General features: G+C 40.4%; 1 protein-coding gene across 1 annotated transcript in view; it reads right to left on the bottom strand.

The window, feature by feature from the left end:
- Positions 1 to 18,945, bottom strand: part of LOC126470173 (uncharacterized) — a 271,424-nt gene that overhangs the window by 150,319 nt on the left and 102,160 nt on the right. The window contains exon 2 of the mRNA XM_050097819.1: positions 14,879 to 15,012. The gene's annotated coding sequence lies outside the window, so the exon portion shown is untranslated. The remainder of the gene's footprint in view (positions 1 to 14,878; positions 15,013 to 18,945) is intronic.

Genomic DNA, 18,945 nt, shown 5'->3' with positions numbered 1-18,945 from the left:
GGTGTGTTGCTAGACTTGGTACTTGTAACTTCGATAAACACATGTTATAGAAACGCTGAACTCGAAGTGGAATCTCTGAGGGAACAGGATGTTCATTTCGTGAAACGCTATCGAGGCAGTTTAGAGAAGCAGCATTGCGGCTGACCACAGCACTATTCTACTGTCACTAATGCACCCTTCGCGTAGGGACAGACAAGAGACAAGAGACAAGAGACAAGAGACAAGAGACAAGACAAGACAAGACAAGAAATTAGGGCTCGTACGGAGGCATATAGAAAGTATTTCTTCTCACGCTCAATTTGCGAGTGCATCAGGAATGAAATGACTAACAGTGGCACAAGGTTTCCTACGCCACGCACCGTATGGTGGCTTGCGGAGTATGTACGATTTTGTATATGCAATACTTCATTTGTCTCTTCAGTGAGATAAAACTACTTTCAAACCACCACAGATCATCTCGAAAATCTTGTCAGGACTGTACATTATGCTTCTCCAGTTCTTCAATAGTATCAACGTGAGTGCTGTAAACTTCACTTTTGAAATGACTCCACACAGCAACAAGAATCCAGAGGATTGGTATCAGATGATCTTGGAGGTCCAGTTACAGACCTATGCCACTTGGAACCTTATTCGCGTGTTAGATGTCATCTTACATCAACAGCAAGATGTGGTATTGTCTAATCATATTAGGTTGGTGCGTAAGTTCGTAGTGTTTTTGTTTTGCATGTTAGTATTCCAGTTGCTGTGGTTTTAATTATCAATTGTCATTTTTTTATTTGTATTTCACCGTTGCTATCTGAGTTTACATATTGTCAATATGTCATTTCGAGATAGTGAGTGGAGCTGTGGGCGCTAGAAAATGGGGTGCCAAGTGGGGGAATCTGACAATTTCCGACATATTCTTCTCTTTGAGTTCAAGAGGTGTGACAGCAGCAGAGGCTGCCAGAAACATTTAGGCCATATGTGGGGTTAATGCCATTTAGCAGAGCACGGCAAGAAAATGTTTTTTTCATTTTGAGGAGGATCATTTTGGCATCAGCGACTCTCCACGTTAACAAAGACCTACTGGGTTTGGCGAAGTCTGTTTAAACACATCAATCCACAATGACCTGCATCAGTGTAATCAAGAACTGGCAAATGCGATGAACTAAAGCTCAAAAATAAGGTGTATGGGTATTGCACGCGCAAAAAAAAAAAAAAAAAAAAAAAAAAAAAAAAAAAAAAAAAAAAAAAAAAATTAATAATAATAATAATAATAATAATAATCAGCAGGTAGCCATACGTACATTTCTGCGTGCTCTTCATCAATTAGCTCATGAACAACACCAACCATTTCTATGCCGTATTGTTACTGGTAACGAGAAATGGTGTCTTTATGGTAACATACAGAAAAAGAAGGGAATCGTTGAGTCCAAACAAAGCAGCAACTCCCCATACAAAGACCGACATGCATCCACATTCTACATCTGGCTGAACAGCGGTGATGTGTTGTACTGCCATCACTGCCAACATTTACAGTCAACAACCGAGAAGTCTTGCAGATGCTATCCAAATGCAACGACCAGGAAGACTGTGTGATGTTGCTTCACCATAATGCCTATCTATGTTCTGCTAGACTGACAAAAACACTATACAGGAGTCATCGGGAAGTCATTCCGCACCCACCTTATGCACCTGATCTTCCGCTCTCAGATTTTCGACTTCTACACCCTCTATCCAACAACCTACAAGGAACTTCCTTTCCGCATGAAGCTTGTCAAAATCAGTCGTGAAATCGGAAAGTTACCCCAGCGTTGGCAGACTGTAGTGAATAGTGAAGGAGCATATATTATTGCTGACTGAAGTCTCTGTTATGTGCATCTGTTGTGTTAATTAAACTTTCGGAAAAACGTTACGAACTTGTACACCAACCCAATACATCTACCACATTCCTCAACAATGGGCAATAGATGAAATTTGAGCCCAATGAGATGGTGACTTAATTGAAATGTCAACATTTTAAATATATTTGTATTAAGGAAGACAATATTTTACACTGAAGTAGGTGACGGCTCGTTTGCTCAGCCCTGTTTACTAAAATGTTTTTGCTTTCCTACTGTATACTTTCAAGCATGTCTGTTGTCGCTGTTATGACAGAATCTACCCATACTGATGATGCGCATTTCATTAAGTTCCTTAAGAAACAATAGATCTGAAGTCTAATATTAGTTTTCAAAATGTCTTTTGATACGAAGATATATAAGAACTCATTCTTTTCGGTGTATAGGAGGATACATCGAATAGTAAAATTTACATTTGTAACTGTGGCGGGACTCGAACCCGTAACTAGTGGGGTTCTGGCGGTATCATGCTTTAAGACAGTTTACATTACGCTTGGCTTGATTGTATATTTCAGCATAACCAGTATGAAGCAAACTTTTGAAAATTAAGCTGCTCGCACGAAACGTGTAGAAGTAAACAATTCATCAACATGCTAAGCAGATACTTTTCTCCGAGAGCCACATATACTCTTAACTGATTTCAGCCCTTCTCCATCACCCTGTGCGCCCCTGTATCAACTCATCCTACCACTGTGACTGATGCTTTAATCCTCTCTTCCAGTCACTACTCGCTACAGTCCAATAAAAGTTGGAAAACGCACCATAACAGAACAATACTACTGTAATAAAAGTCCCTTACTCTCATAACTGAAATTTTATTTATCTGCCATTGATGCTGTTTAAATCACAACACGAGTGTGAATTGGATGAGTTCAAGAAAACTGTTCTGAAAATGAGAATGCTTCGTTTTCTGACGTATTTGTTGCTTCTACTTGTACTGATACCCCACCACTTTTATCACATTAAAGTCAAATATATAGTGTTCAAAATACTTCTGTGGGTGACGACATGTATGCTCTGTGTTGCGTCATTTACAAACACTGAACAGGTGCAAGTCTGAATGTGGCTAATAAGAGACTGTCCATCAGGACACGACGCAATTCAATATCATTACCTTTTAACAAAAGCACATGACGTGTGCTATACCACACACAGTTTTGAACTTTAGTACTTGCGTAACTTCCGTTAAATTACCGCCAACGATTTTAAAATCTACTTCAGTTTTGAAGTCATCTTACTTTTCATCAGCAGTCTTTTACTCGTAAGCTACATAATTGAAAGGTCATATCAAAACAAAAGATGAAAACTGAAGATAGGAGTCTGATAGAGATCTGATGAAAATGCTCTGTGGCATAGCAACAGCAGACAATGGTTTTATTGTCTCAAACACGCTTACCTCGAGTAAGTTCATGCAGCAGCCAACACAACAGCACACACTTGCCACTTGTAGTCCTCTCTCGACTGTGCCAGGTAACTACATGGTCCACTGAGTTCCCTTCCAGTAGAGAGAGGTTACCACGATGCAACACAATCTATTCTTATTTGGGAGACGTCAACTTTGAACATGGCCCAGTCATTCTTTATTTTGGAATTCCACGATTTCCGATAGCGAAAACTGACGTTGTGGCTTGGCAGCATAAAATAAATATAAGCTGTCATTTTCATAGGCACTTCCAGGGAAATAACAATGTGTTCATAAAAAACATTTGAAGGTTGCATTTATTTTCTCACAAAACGGTATAAACAGGTGATAGCAAAGTAGAAACAACGTAGAGAATAGAGAACATAAACAACTACAAAATGCATAACAGCAGACAAAAATGATATTCATTTTATCTAGCTTAACAGATTTGCGACAACTGTTTAATGTGTTTGATATGGGCTGTGACCACCTCTGGCAGCAATACGGCCTGACAACGACAGAGCATGCTGTGCATAGTGTCATTAGTGTCATGTAGAGGCAACACCACCAATTCTTCCTGTGGAGTTGCTCACAAGTCTTGAAGAGTGATTGGTGGTGCTGACATGATGCAACCTGTCTCCTCTGTGCGTTCCAATTCAAATCGGGAGAGCGAGCAGGCCATGTCATGCCTACAGTATCTTCCGTTTCAAAGAAAATAGCAACCACTTGTGCTCTATGACGTCGAGCATTATCTTCCATCAATGCAAAGTCTGGGTGCAAAGGACCTCGCAACAACCGTACATGAGGTCCCCAAACCTCTTCACAATACCTGACAGCAGTTAAACATTGCCAATTGATCCGTACAATTTCATGGAGAGGTGTTCGAGTGATCAACATAATCCCTGCCCACACCATTAACAATCCTCCTCAATATCGGCCTCTTTCCACAATGTTCAGGTCTTAAAATCGTGTTCCTTATTCCCTTCAGATGTGAATCCGTCAAGAATCACTCTCTGGAACAAATCAAGATTCATCTGTGAAAAGAACATTGGCCCACTGTTGGACTGTCTAGGTGGCAGGTTGATGACTTCACTCTAGACGTTTCCCTTCTACGAAGACGCATCAGAGGCATACATACAGCAGGTCTCCGACAATAAAGGCCTCTCTGTGGAAGCGTTTTGTACAGTGTTTACCTCAATGCAACATGTTCAGTGGATGCTGCAATGTTAGATGCCAGTTGCTGTGCAGTACCGAGGCGGTACCGTCGTGCCCTTACAGCCAAATAACTGTCTCTTGCTGGTGTCACCCGTGGTCGGCCTTGCCCTGGTCTGCATGATACAGTTTCACTCTCTATAAACTGTCGTCACATCCAAGAAACAACAGAATGATTCACATTAAGCCATTGGACCACTTGTGCTTGCGACTGTCCTGCTTCCATTCCTCTTATGGCCCTCCACTGCATAGTGTCCAGTATGAGTCTTCTCTGTGCCATACTGCACTGTCTGAGTATACACAGCGAGTGTGGTTGTGGGACTACCCGACAAACACTCCGTTTGATAGGTGGGCTGACGTCACTGTTGGCGTGGTTTTCTGTTAACCGAAATGCCATCTTCTGTGTTTGTAAGATTACATAGTCAATTAGACACAGGACAAGGAAATAGTGGTTTGTTGCTTTAATTTTGGACACCAGTGTATATTTATTTATTTAAATTGTTTAGACCCATAGAGGATCACACAAAGTGAACTAAGATCTGTGGTTGTTATTTTTATTGTCCTTCCAGAGTCGTTTCATCCTCTCGCTATGTTTAGCTCGATGTTCTTCCATCCATTTACCCGTAGATCTTTTGGGTTTTTCTTCTTGTGCAACTTCCCAGCACTGGATCTTCTGCCTAAAGATTTTTCGATCTGCGATGTCCGTGCATGTGATGTTGGCATTTTTGAGATCAGTTTGAACTTGATCCAGACTGTTGTTGTTTTTAGTTTCTGCAAGCACATTAGAATTTTCTTTGTTAATATGTTGCCGTCCAGTCACATGATGTGTCCATAGAACTTCAGCCGTCGTTTGCGGACATCTGTTTCAATGGTGGTGTATTTTTCTGTTGTGTTTATATGTAGCAGATATCCTTCATCTGTGACCTTTGGACCAAGGATTTTGCGAATGATTTTCCTTTCAACTTTTTTGATGTTGTCGCGATCCCCTTTGTAATCAAGGTTTGGGGTCTTGTTTGCATACAGTGTTTCGGGTTTGATGACAGTCGCATAGTGTCGAATTCTTTTTTCGATATGCATGCACCTTTTGTTGAATATGTTCACAATTTTCCCCATATGCTTTTGGCATTTTGACTTCACATGCTTTTTGGGCCAGTCTTTTTCCTGTGGGTTCGATGATTTCACCCAAGTATTTAAAGTGATTCTTTATTGTACCGTATTCTGTGACCAAATTTTCTGTTTTGACGTGTTTTGTGGCCATAAATTCAGTTTTTATGAACGAGATTTGGTGCCCGACTTTTTCGACACATTCTTTGAGTACTTTGATATGACAAATTGCTATTTGTTCATCCTCCGAGAGGATCGCGAGATCGTCAACGAAGGCTAAACATGACATTGATGTTATCCTGTCTTTTTCCTAGCATGAGTAGTCTCCCACTGTTTTGCTTTTTACAGTTCGTTTTCCCATTCTTTGATGATCTTATCGAGAATGATGATGTAGAGTAGTGGGGAGATTCCGTCATCCTGTCGGATGCCGGTTTTGATGAGGAAAGATTGGGAGATTTCTCCACTGAACTTGACTTTAGAAGTTGTGATGGTTAGGGTTTATTGGACGAATCATGTTTTTGGGTCAAGATTGCTTTCTTCGAGTAAATTACAGAGGGATTCTCGATCGATGGAGTCGTAGGCCTTCTTGAAGTTGATGAATGTGCAGACGGTTGGGAGATTTTGTGTGGCTCGAAATTTTAATGTGGATTTCAGGTTGAAAATCTGTGTTGTCTAAGCCTGTCTCGTAATCACCAATTAGGGGCTCGAGCTGTTCTTGTGTGCATTTCAGGAGGCAGGCAGACACTATTTTGTTAGGGATGGGGAGGAGGGAGATTCTTCTGTAATTATTTACATCATATTTCTTTCCTTTTTTGTGGAGTGGGTGGACGAGTGCAAATTTCCAGTCACATGGGAGTTTTTCACTTTGCCAGATTTCTTGGTTGATTGTGCGATTTCCTGAAGTGATCGTTGCCCCAGATTTTTCAGTAATTCTGAGACAATTCCATCTTCTCCTAATGCCTTTCCATTCTTGAGTTTCTTGATGTGGTGATGGATTTCTTCTTATGTTGGTGGTTCTGCATCGGTTTTGTGTGCTCTGGTACTACGTGTTGGAAACGTTCGGGTGGTTCGAGGCAGTAGAGGAGGTCGTAAAAATACCGTACCAGTTCTTTGCAGTTGTCTTGGTTAGTGAGTGCAAATTTTCCATCTCGTTTCCTGAAAGTCAGATTCTGAGGTAGATAACCTTTAATTCTGCTCGTGAAAGTGTTGTAGAAATTTCAGCTGTTGCAGTTCCTGAAGTTATCCTCTACTGGTTTGAGTAGTTCAGGGATGTAGTCGCATTTTGTTTTCCTGGTGGTTCTGCTTGTCTGCTTGCAGATGTTGGGTTTCTGGTGATTTGTGGCTGTTGTATTTTTGGAAGGCGAGTTGGTGGGTAATGATGGTTTGATCACAGTCAGAATTTCACCAGGGGTGTATTACCTTCTTTTGCAGTGGGATTAGTTCTTTGGCTTTTCTGATTATTTTGTTGTGGAAGTCAGTCCAATTATTCGTCGGGTCTTTCTCCCATTCTTCTGCTATATGTGTTTCCTGAATTTTCGATATATATGAAACTTTTGAATGTGAGCTTTTTTTGTAGTGAATTCTCTTCGGGGAAAATTTTACTTTGATACATGTAAGGTAGTGGTCCAAATTGATGTTCGCACCCCGTTGGACTTGGACATCATGCACGGTTCTGTAGTAGGCGTGGGAGATGGTTACGTGATCGATCTGGTATTCACCGAGTTGTTGGATGGGTGATCACCATGATTTCTGTTTGTGTGCGGGTTTTCTGAAGTGGGTAGACATAATCTTGAGGTCAAATTACTGGCAGATATCAACCAGCCGTGTACCATTCACGTTTGTGTTTCAGTGTGCAGAATTCTTGCCAAGGATTTTTCGATAGATATTTTCCTTGCCAAGTTGGTCATTGAAGTCTCCCATTAGGATTTTCACATAATCTTGATGAATTTTGCTCATGGTCTTTTTGAGTTGGTTCCAGAACTTTCGAAACTTTCGGGGTGGTTCTTGTTGTCGATGTTGGTGGGGGCATGTGCATTGATGAGAGTATACCTTTTGTTGGCACTCTGGATGCAAATTATCGTAAGTCGATTGTTGGTGGATGAGATTTCCTTGACTGAGTTGATGATAGCTCTATGCACAAGAAAAGCCATATACATATGTGTGTGTGTGTGTGTGTGTGTGTGTGTGTGTGTGTGTGTAACTTTGGTTTTTCCTATTATTAAACTGCCAAATAGTTTATTGTTGCAAAAAATATAAAATTATCCCTGGATGTATAAATTACTATAACAACAGTGATGGCAAACAGTGTTATTAAGGTACGAATACATTAAACCATTTATAAATTTTTCTGCAGTATATATTTAAGTTTCAAGATGTTTCAGTATATGCAAATTTGCCTACCACAATGACATAAGGAACACAGCAAGTGCAATGTGCTCTGTGCATTCCTAATCATGTGCATGTGCATGTGCAACAGAAACTGGAAGTGTGTCATTGAAAATGACTACCTCCAATAATTTGTAACAAGATTTACATGAAAACTATAGCTTCCTACCATGGAATGAGCCTCACTGCATCCACCAGTATATGAAAGATGTATATTGCCTTCCTGGTTGAAGAATATGCGTGCTTTTTTTCACAAATTTTATGCTACGTAAGAAGCTCCACCTTCAGTATAATCTACTGAAGTTAAAAACAACAATCACTCCTTTTTCTCAGGGTTTGTTCCACCAAGCAAAGTAGGGTTGACTAATTATAGTCATTCAACCATCCAGTACTTGGCAGTTAGTCTATCTCCTAAGCAACCTGAAGCCCTTCCTGTCACCACAATCTTTGTTGGTTATATTGGTAGCAAGTCATTTGTGTCATGTCTTAACATTCTAAACATATTTTAACTGATTATTTTCATAATGAAACCGAGGTGAGAAATCAGCTCAGCATTGCACACGCCGGCAATAACAGTCAACTCAAAGATTTAATACTTGAGTGAGCTCAAGTTAAAGAATAAATTCTATAAAACAAACTGAAATAGTATAAGCTTCCCTTGAATTTCAAGTAAGTGTAGTTGACAGTTAGTTCCATTACATTTGTCATGCACAAGGGGGTATTTCACATGTATGTAACAACAGTGACAAAGTAAAGATGCTATTTACCAACTTTAGTCACTTTTCTCGCTGAGGTACGATTTGTGTAGACAAATCTGGCAATAGGCTTGGAAAGCACAACCAAAAGCTACACATTAGACCTGACCAACACTCGTTCATCTGGCGCGAGTAGAATCTGTAACAGTCTGTTGTGCTACATGTTAAACAGTACGAGAAGGTCCAGGGATGGATGCATGCTTCAGCTCTTGAATGGGGGTCAAGCTTGTTACTGCCTTGCCCCCCTCCCCTCCCCCTCTCCTTCAAATTTTACTTGTAGTCACCCACATTTTCAATATCCCTACCCTCTTAATAACAAGAAATGCAAAAAATATTTTAATACAAAAATAACAATACTTTGTTTACATCAGTACTCATTACATAGGTATAAGATAACACCAACAAATTGAAATTCTGGTAAATATAGCATTTCAAAGGTATTCACTCATAAAATTTGAGGCCCAAAGTATCCTGAAATTAACTTAAGAATTATGAGTGTAACAAACGGTCACAACTTTGGCAACATCAAAATTGAGCAATATAAGACAGTCAGCACAGGTCTGAAGATTATGGTTACGAGATCATGTACACGTGGCAGAATGCAGCGTCTTTCAGTTGTTTCCATGTGTGTTGGGGAAGTCAGTCTTTCTCCTCCCTCTTCCTCCTCCGCCTTTCTCAATCTGCCAACAGCCTTCTCAGATACATGGAGAAGCGGACAGAGGTTTGCGAGCACTTTCTTGCCTTGGGGTGGAAAACTGCTGCTAATACACGGCTGAATCAGCAATAATCAACTAAATGAGGATGTAAGAAGCAATGGAAATGATTGCGTTAAAGACACACAATTTGTATCCACAATACACAACACATAAAACAGAAAAGTGTCATGATAACCTCTCAATTGGCAAAAGATCATGGATTGGTACCCCACGAGGATCTCTGGGAGGGGACTGCTAAAGGGGAGATGACCATAAGAAAAATATTGAAGGACAAATGAAAATGTAGTATGAGATGAGTTGAAGTGTGGAATGTCTACAGTCAATGTGATAGGGAAGCTCTAAAATCTGGAAATGGAAATTCACAGGCCGAGTCTAGATATTATGGGTGGGGGTCAGTTAAGTGAAATGGAAAGATGATAAGCATTTCTGGCCACACGAATATTGGGTAACATCGACAGCAGCAGACAATTTTGTAACAAAAGTATACTCAGCCAGGAATACTAAGGTAGGCCAGGGAGTAAATTGCTGTGAATGGTTCAGTGACAGATTATTCTCATCAGAATCTATAGCAAACCAACGGTAACAACAGTAGTTCAGGTATACAATCCTAAGTCACAAGCAGAAGATGAGGAAGTATATGAGGACATTGAACATAATTAAGGACAAAGACAGTTACAGAGTAAAGAATGCCTTCTAACTAGGAGTTTCACAACACTAAAAGTGAAGTGACTAAGAATGTAATGGTCAGGGGGTATTGGAAGACTGTGGTAGTGGAATAAATAGAAGACAACTGTGGGAGAATATCAGCTCGGTAGTAGTAATGAGATAGGAGAAAGACTAATTGAGTTCTGCAATAAATTTTAGCAACTAATAGTGTATACACCAGAAGTCCTACGAGAATGAGGTATGCTTGGAAAACTCGTGGTAACACGGGATTATTTCAGCTGTAGTACCATCATGGTCTGACAGATATTCTGAAATCACACATCGGATTGTAGGCCGTACCCGGGAGTAGACATACACTCTTAATATAATTTAGTAATGATCAAGTTTAAGAGGATCATCCACAAGAATCAATGTGGAAAGAAGTGAGATACCAAAGAACTGAGGAATGATGAGGCACATTTGAAGTTAAAGGCTGTAGGTACTGCGATGATGAGTACCAGAATAGGCAGTTCAGGAATGTATATACTTAAAATGGCAGTCACAATGGACACACATGGTGGTTATAATTAAACTTTTGCTACCTGAGAGGGCCCCCCCAAGGAAAACGAGTGAGCTTATAACAATGACAGGCTGGAACAGCACTACATATCCCTCTACTGCTACCTGAAACATCTCAGGTGGGATGCTGGCTACCTCTTTTGGTATGCTCATCTTCAACCGATACTGTCTTCCTGTTGATAAACTCTGTCCTTCAGGCAATCCCACAGCCAGAAATCACACAGGTTCAAAACTAGTGATCTTGGTGGCCATGCAGTTTGGAACAATCAGCCAATGATTCAGTTTTCTCCAAATGTGTTATGGAGGAAACGAGTGACTGCAATAGTGGAGGTGGAGCTCTGTCATGCATCAACACAACCGAGACCAAAGCATCTCTGTCCCATAGAGCAGGATCACATATTGGTGATGCAGAAGACAGTAATGCCTGGCGTTCATGTTGCAATGTGTGGCAGTCACACTGCATGTCTCTGGTTCTTGTGCTCCCAAGTTCCTCAGAGAAACATGGGCAAGTCATGAACTGTGACACATTCAATAAGCTTGGGAACTTCATGAACATTTGCTGACAGTGACAAAACCCACATATGACAACTGTGGTGTTCCCTGCCCTAATGAGTGTAAAGTGTGTTTCAAAACTCCTCAAAATGCTCCAAGGTCACATGTCAACTTCAGCCCTTGCAAGAAACGTAAGAACAAAGTCTACTGAAATGTATGTGTCATGTGGCACAAGGTAATTGGTAATGTGAAGCTTGTATAGATACCATTTCACAATTGTTAGAAACAGTTTTCGAAAGATGTACCATCGAATGTTCAGCTGCTGTGACACAGCTCGTCTACTTGTTTAAGATCGAACATGGCTTCCAACATTCTTAGCTATGGCAACAGTAACTTCTTCAACAATTTGTGGCGCAATTGGCCTTCGGGCATACCCAGGAGTCGTTCACAAATTGTGAGTTAATTTGAGCTTCCAGATCATGTTCTTCAACCCTGATACGGAAGGACCACCTCTCCATATTCCTTTAATGCATCTATACTCGTGAAGGGCAGCAAAGCTATTATTATTTTTTCGATGAAACAGCTTTATGAGTAAATCCCTGCTCAACTTGTCCAGACCCAAATTGACTCACTGAAACTGTAACACACACTAATGCTTGTGTTTCAACCTTACGCTGCCGTACCTATACCTGTGCCCAATGGTAAGTCTTGACAGTAACACTACTAATCATGCAAATCCTGCAGGGATCAGTCTGAACATCATTCCTAGAGAGTTGGGTACCCAAATGGTAAAGTTTTCCGTCTACACTGGCTTAAGTAGTGAAAGTTTAATTATACCCACCCTGTACTTAAATATAGTAATCAAAGGAGTTGGACATACAAACATAGTTACAAGGCAGGTAACTGTGAAGAAACATTGGGTAGCAGAAGAAATACTTCAATTGATTGATGAAAGAAGTAAAAATATGCCAAATCATTTATTGTTGCAAAAATTATAAAATTATCCCTGGATGAATAAATTACTATATCAATAGTGATGACAAACAGTGTTATTAACGTACGAATGTTCAATAAAAGTCAGGCATACAGCAATGTACGCCATTTATGAGCAAAGCATAAATAAGAAGTGCGAGGAAGCCAAGGCGAAACGGCTGGACAAGAAAAGGTCATTATAAGGAAAGTTTCAGTATTTGGTAAAGTCTAACCAACCTTCTGCAAAATTAAATGCAAAGACATGAACATTAAGAGTGCAATAGAAATTCCATTGTTAAATGCAGAGGAAAAAGTGGCTAGTAGTACAATGAAGGTTTCTATGATGTAGAGGTCGGGTTTTCTGTTCAGACATTTTCATCTCACAGGTCGTGTGAATAAACATAACTACTGTTGAAACTTCCTGGCAGATAAAATCTGTGTGCCAGACTCAGACTCTAACTCAGGACCTCTGCCTTTCATGGGCAAGTGCTCTACCATCTGAGCTACCCAAGCACGACTCACGCCCTGACATCACGGCTGTGAGGATGGGGTGCAAGTCGTGCTTGGGTAGCTCAGATGGTAGAGCACTTGCTCGTGAAAGGCAAAGGTCCCAAGTTCGAGTCTCAGTCCGGCACACAGTTTTAATCTGCCAGGAAGTTTCATATCAACACACAGACTGCTGCAGAGTGAAAACATTATTCTAGAACTACAGTTACTGGGCAAACACAAATCCTAATGAGCGCCTTTACATGCTAGTAAAGTGACAGTACGGTGTGGTAATTCATCACATGGGATTATCGGACTGTATTTTTTTGCAAATGAACAGGGAAAAACAATAACTGTCAATGCTGATAGTGATGTTACAAACTTTCGTTAAACCTGCATTGGACAACTTTCCAAACATTCAAGAAGCTCTGTTTCAACAGAACGGAGCAACATCACACACTGCACAGCAATCAATGGCATATGTGTGAGAATTGTTTGGCAACCGTGTGATCTCACGATTCGATAACATTCCCTGGCCCCCTAGATCGCCAGATTTATCTGTTTGTGACTTTTCTTGTGGGGCTACCTCAAGACCAAAGTCTACATGACTCGACCAAGAACCCTGGATGAGTTAAAACAATTTGGGATGCAATTCACAGTATCCCAACTGAGATGTTGCAGCAATCAATAAGGAAGCTCAACAGCAGATTTCACGAATGTATTCATGCAGGACAACGCCATCTAAAGGATGTTATTTTTAAATAATGATAAATGCCATCATTGTTACATCAATGGCAAAGTTGTAAGGTTTCAATTACTATGGATGCAATTTCTTTTCTTCATCACTTCTAGTTTTATTGGAGTGTGGAAATGTTCCCATTTTTCTGTGTCATCCTGTACTAAATGGGAGAAGGCTGAAAATGTAATGGAGATCAGTTAGAATGACAGTAATAAATCAAGGTGAGAGAAGTAATCAGATCAGTAGGTGAGTGGTGCCTGGCAGATTCATTACAGTTGAAGTGTGCAGCATCCCATTATTCATTGGAGTGCTACCCCTAAAACAGAAAATAAGGCGTGGCAGAAAAAAAAAGTGCCTACCCGTATCTAAAAGCAATTAAAGTAAAGGAGGGCTGACCGAGGCAACAAGCGAAAGAGCTAGGCTGAAGGGTTCCCCAGACCCAACATGCGGCAGTAGACACCACTACCCCAACCTCTCTGACTGACTCCACCTTGGAAGTAATTCAAATGTTATATTTGAGAAGATATACCACTTTCAAGGAGAACATAGAACTGACAATGAGTTGTCAGCCAATAGTGGAGGCTAAGAATGCAGAAAATCATGTTTAGCATGGAGAGCCAGGAGGGATGGGGGAGAGGGGGGGTGTTCCAACAGGACACGTGATACTGTTTGTCATGCTCCACAATCGTCTCATTGGGATGGCTTATTACTTATTAAATAAAATGAGATGAGATGTCGTGTGACTAATATCTGAGCAGAGAAAATCTCAGACCCAGCCGGGTACTGAACCCGGGCCCTTAGGATTGACATTCTGTCGTGCTGACCACTCACCTACCGGGGACGGACATTAAATAAAATGAAACTACGGATTACTCTGATATGACTGCTGCAGTGCTATGTATGGCAGTGCATTTCTTCTGGAAGGAATAGAAGGAGCAGTGTGATGCATAAGTAGTCTCCTTGACAGTGCAGAGTCTATTAGAGGGGACAGTAGCCCACTATATGTTGTTCCATCTCAAAGTGAGGAGAGGTTTTATTTGCACCCCTCCCTCCCAATTCGCACCTCAGCAGGCCACAACCATACAGGGGAAAACTGAAGCATCACAAATGAAAAGGTCAGAATTTAGGTTACATATCAACTGTGCAAGAAAACAATGTTCTGAGTAACAACAAAGTATAGCCAATTCAAATGTTGGTGAAGCCAAAATATAAGGCAATAATGGTCTCTACATATCCTTCAACGTAACACTGGATAATGCACACTGGGAGGTGGCATTTGCCCCTTTAGTATCTAATGAATATTCTGTCTTGAATTTAGTCCATGTTAGAGACTATTTAAAAGATATGTCTTTACCAGCCAATATATCACTATAATTTTAATCGTTTACACAGCAACCAACATTTAATGTTGCACAATTTTCGCATCATCTGCACACTTCATTTATAATGCTGCAATTTGCGTAAATACTAAGTATGTTAATGATATTTTAAATGAATGTAACACTACTCACCACAAAACTTGGTCCATTACTTTTCTCGCTTAGTTACCACTATGCGTTCCAGACATCGTGGTTTTTACAGGTGGCTTGGTCTTCGCCGTACCGTAATTCCAAACTGGGTTTAGTTTACGTGTCGCGTAAATGTCCTGCTCGAACAACAAAACAAAAATCTGTTAATAGCGCCTGCAATGAGATATTTATTGCACAGAAGAAAATTTCAAACACAATGGGCTACACGAAAAGAGCTTAGACATTTAACGTATTTCATCTTTACTAACCCAACAAAAAGTATTCAAAATAACCACGTGAGCATGTGCAGATTTAAATTGCCTGTAGGTACTGAAGCAGCAGCTTCTGCAGCTTATATAAGATTCAATACTTTAAGAAGAGTTATTATCAAAAAATCATAGTTGTGTTACAAATACGTAAGCTTCCGTGACTGGTGTCATTCTCATTAAAACTTTTGGGTGTAGTGCAATGTCATCTTATAAAATATTTAAAATACTAAAACTGATCTTCTGGCAGAGCTGCAGCAGCTTTCCTCAGAGCAAAGATTAATTAGCTGGGGAGTGGAATAATCTATCTCTATATTTATTGCTTGCCTAGCATTAGTAAGGGTATACATTTGAAATTTATAGTTAACTTATGACAACAGGGACATAGAACTGCTATGATACTGTGTTATCTGTAGAATGACTACACACAATGTCAAGAAGTGCTGATACAGTCTGTATATCAGCAAGACAAATATATATGCTGAGGTGACAAAAGTCTTGGGATAGGGATATGCGCATATACAGATGACGGCTGTATCATGTACATAAGGTACAAAAGGGCAATGCATTGGCAGAGCTGTTATTTATACCCAGGTGACTCATGTGAAAAGGTTTCCGATGTCATTATTGCCACATGATGGGTATTGACAGACTTTCAACGTGGAATAGTAGCTGGGACTAGAGGCATGGGACATTCCATTTCAGAAACTGGTAGGGAACTCAATATTCCAAGATCCTCTCTGACAATGCAGCAGCCAATGGCCTTCACTTAACGACCAAGAGCAGCGGCGTTTGTTCAGTATTGTCAGTTCTAACAGAAAAGCAGCACTGTGTGAAATAACTGCAGAAACAAATGTGGGACATTCGACAAAAATGCGGCGAAATTTGGTGTTAATAGCCTATGGAAGCAGACAAGCGACGTGAGAGCCTTTGCTAACAGAAAGACATCACCTGTAGCAGCTTTTCTGGGCTCATGATCATACAAGTTGGACCCTAGACGACTGGAAAACTGTGGCTTGGTCAGATGAATTCAGATTTCAGTTGGTAAGAGATGATGGTGGGGTTGAGTGTGGTGCAGATTCCACAAAGCCACAGACACAAGTTGTCAACAAGGCACTGTGCAAGCTGGTGATACTCCATAATAGTGTGGGCTGTGTTTACATGGACTGGGGTGGGTCCTTTGGTCCAACTGAACTGATCATTCACAAAGTGGTTATGTTCAGTTACTTTGAGAACATCCGTAGCCATTCATTGATGGAATTTTTATGAATGACAATGCGCCATGACACATGTCAAGATTGGTATGAAGAACATTTTGGACAATTCGAGTGAACAATTTGGCCAACCAGATTGCCCCCACACGAATCCCATCGAACATTTATGGGACATAATCGAGGTGTCAGTTCATGCACAAAATCCTACAACGGCATCAGTTTCGCTATTACTGGGGGGCTATGAGGCAGCATGCCTCAATATTTATGCAGGGGAATTTCAACAGCTTGTCGAGTCCATGCCAAGACGAGTTGCTGCACTGCACCGGGTGAAAGGGAGTTCGACAAGACATTCCGAGAGTTGCAAGACTGTTGCTTCTACGTATCTTTCTTATTTAATTAATACCATTTATATTTCTTACTCCAGTTCTGTGTAATGGAACTGTTTGTGCACTCAAGGCCTTGCAATTACAGCCTGAAGTATTCGAAAAGTTTTGAGAATACTTCCATATTTTAAAAGCACAGTAAAACACACATATCGCTGGCCATTAGCGTGCAAAAGCACTGTATATTGCACTACATGTGATGTTTCTCCATTCATAGAAGTATTTACGTTTGTAGGTGGTAGTGTAGTGAGTGGTTCAATGTATTGCTCTTCTAATGGTGCCACTACACCACCTAGGTCTTTCACGTTACTAACCTGAGGAAGGATGCTGCAGCTCGATCGGAATATGGATTTTAGTATTTTGAGTATTTTATGACGTGACAGTACACCCAGAAGGATTTCAATGAAATGGCTGTATTAAACATAAACACAACAGTGACGCACTTTGAATTTAGAGTACTCAAACAATATGTAACCTCTTTTGCTGAGCACAAAGAGCATATGTCTCAGTAAAAATTGTGTCACAACCTACTTTTTATGAAAGTGTGGGGAGACACTTCATTGGCGTTCTTCAAGCTTTATCACAGAAATGACGTGGTTTGTTGGACACCAAGGCCGCTATATGCTTCTCATACTCAATAACCTAATAGGGCAGAAGTCTATATAAACATAGCCATCGCGGTAATTTCGTAATATATTGTCAAAACCTCTTCCGCTTGCTTCTACAGGCACATGAACTCGTTGGGCTTGTAGGACTCTTAAGGAATCTCGAACTTCATGATGAATATGCTGTGCACACTATCATTCTTCACACCCTATCGCACCTCACACTGTACTGCAAAACTACCCTATCTCAGCTTCATACAGAAAGTCAAGAGACTATCTGGAACAGCTTGTCAAATGTAGCAGCTAACATCCCAGCAATTTGGCAGCCCTGCGCGAACTAGTCATCAATGAGTGGCTTCGGCAAGATATGGCAAACCTGAAGAAACTTAACGGACACACTTCCGGAGCGAACTGAGGCCTCTATCAAGGATGGCTGAAGTGTCGGGGTATTAGCGCGATGTCTTCTGCGGGTGTCACATTTACTGCCGCATGTGCTGATTCAACTTTTATCTCACTGACAGTTCATTTTAGTCTCCATAAGCTCATAGGTTGTCCTCGGTATGTTATTAGGGACCTGTTCGTCCAAGTGAAAGAATTTCAGATCTCGATCTAATGGCAACGCAGGGGAATAAATTGAGGAATACCCTGTGCAGCTGTTAATTTTCGCGTACATTGAGGTGCATGCGCAAAATCTAATCTACTAGGATGGGGAAATTTTCATCTGTGATCCATAGTAAATATTTTCTTATTTTTTCCCCAAATTAATGCAAGGCACTGGTTTTCGTATTTAAAGGAAGAAAATAATAACCCCGAAAAAATCGTCACGCAAGTGACAAAAAAGGTCTATATCGCCGCACTTGCGGCGTATAAAACTACAACATGGAAAACGGCGCCATTACAATCGCTTATGTCAACAGTATAGCTGACAACTGTATGTTTCAAAATAATAACTGGCGCAGAAAGCATATGTGAGGGACAGATCAACATGAATGTCTCTCAGGCATCATTTACTGTACGAGCGGCAATGCGGAACAACTGAAACGAAGCACGAAAGACTCAGACTGTCGGTTTTTAAGTCATTCTAGTGTTAATTTACAACGGGAAGAGTTCCTAATTATACTATCAGCATCCGGAAAGTTCGACTGTGGATGGTCACATGCTACGACGACAAATTATTGTTGATATGCACTCGAAGGAAGAAGACAGAAACCCCACACCAAATACGGTCTACCCTTCCTGGAGTGAATGGAAGGAAGATGTCGATGGTGACGGAAGGAGAACTGGTGTTACAAATAACAAAGAGTAATTAAGTAAGTATTGTACAACGAAAAGTGACAGTAAGAAAATTCGTTTGTTCTGGAGGGGCAAATAAACAAGTATTATAACTCATTACGTCATTATGAAAGAACAGTTTTACTATTAAAATAATAACAAGCATACCTTGCTGGTTACTTACTAAATGATATTTATTTAAAATCTAAGTTTTGGGCTAGATCGATTTCATGTTGAAATATATGTTACTATTCAATAAATAAAATTCATAGTAAAAGAAGCTAAAGTTATTAAGACATGAAACATGAAATGGTAATGCAGATTAATGTG

The sequence above is a fragment of the Schistocerca serialis genome, chromosome 3 (genome assembly GCF_023864345.2).
Source record: "Schistocerca serialis cubense isolate TAMUIC-IGC-003099 chromosome 3, iqSchSeri2.2, whole genome shotgun sequence".
NCBI classification, from domain to species: domain Eukaryota; kingdom Metazoa; phylum Arthropoda; class Insecta; order Orthoptera; family Acrididae; genus Schistocerca; species Schistocerca serialis.
The sequence above is the reverse complement of the archived record's forward strand: the minus strand, read 5'-3'. Positions and strand labels throughout refer to the sequence as shown.